Source organism: Mustela lutreola, chromosome X (genome assembly GCF_030435805.1).
Source record: "Mustela lutreola isolate mMusLut2 chromosome X, mMusLut2.pri, whole genome shotgun sequence".
Lineage (NCBI taxonomy): Eukaryota > Metazoa > Chordata > Mammalia > Carnivora > Mustelidae > Mustela > Mustela lutreola.
Window position 1 is genome coordinate 108,048,533 of NC_081308.1, and position 1,453 is coordinate 108,049,985.

Here is a 1,453-nt window from a genome sequence, read left to right on the forward strand (position 1 = left end):
ATAATGATAGTAAGGTATTATAACTCAGAATAAAATAAGAATCTATGAATCCATATTGATATAAGTAAAGTAAAATGCTGACTTAATAAACACAAAAGGAATGGCAGAATTAGAAAAATCACCATTTGGCAGCTCTCATAGTAACAATTTACAATGAATACTAAAATTGGTGGGTGAAAGTATGATGGGATACAGAATGTTTATGTAAACTTAAAGTATCTCCCTACAAGATACTTATAGACAACAAAGAGGGAAAAAGTAACTCTACAGCAGAGAAATCTGGCTGGCACCACCTTAACCAAGTGATCAAAGTTAAAACCACATAATATCACAGGCCTTCTGACACATTGCCCTGAGAATGACATATCACTTCTGGGATATTCCTTCCCAAGATGCAGAACCTGAAAGTTATCATGAGGTAACATAGGAAGGACAAGTCCAAATTGTGGAGTGCTGTTCCAAATAACTGGCCTTTACTCTTCACAAATGTCAAAGTCATGAGAGACAAAGACTAAGAAACTGTTCCAGGTGAAAAGAACCTAGACACATGACCACTTAAAAATAATGGACCAAAAAAATTCATTTAGTTATTTTGCTATAAAAGGCAGTAGTGAGATAATTGAGAAAACTTAGATAAGATCTCTATATTAGATAACAATATTAAATCAATGTTATTTCTTGAAAAAAATGCAATTCAAAAAAAAAAAAGATAGCAGAGTCTCGAAAGATATTTGTATAGGAAGCCACCTAAGTGTCCATTGATAGATAAATGGATAAGAAAAATTTGGCATACATATAATGGAATATTATTCACACTTAAAGAAAATTCTGACATAGGATACAACAGGAATGAACCTTGAGGACATTATGTTAAGCATAATAAACCAGTCACAAAAAGACAAATACTATATGATTCCACTTATATGAGGTACTTAGAGTAATCAGACTCATAGAGACAGAAAGTTGAATGGTGGTTGTTAGGAGATGGAGAGAGAGGAGATTGGGAAGTCATTGTTTAATGGATTAGAGTTTCAATTTTACAAGTAAAGAGAATTGTAGAGATGGATGATGGTGATGGTTGCAGAACATTATGAATGTATTTAATACCACCAAATAAACATCTAAAATGGTTAAGATGGTTTTTTAAAAAAGTAAAATAGAAACCTACATATGTGGGAGATTCTATTTATGATTTATGTAATTGCATATTTATGATTCATGTACATTTGTTAGATTTTTTTTCTGGTTTCAAAACAAGAGTAACAAAGAAATTAATTGTATCATTGATGCATGACTTATTGCCATTAATGATAAAAAATACTTTTTCTTTTTCCTGACATCTAAATGGAACATACTCACATTTTAAAATGGAACACAGGGGTGCCTGGGTGACTCAGTTTGTTAAGCAGTGATGATCTCAGGGATGAGGAATCAAGTCTCACATTGGACTCCA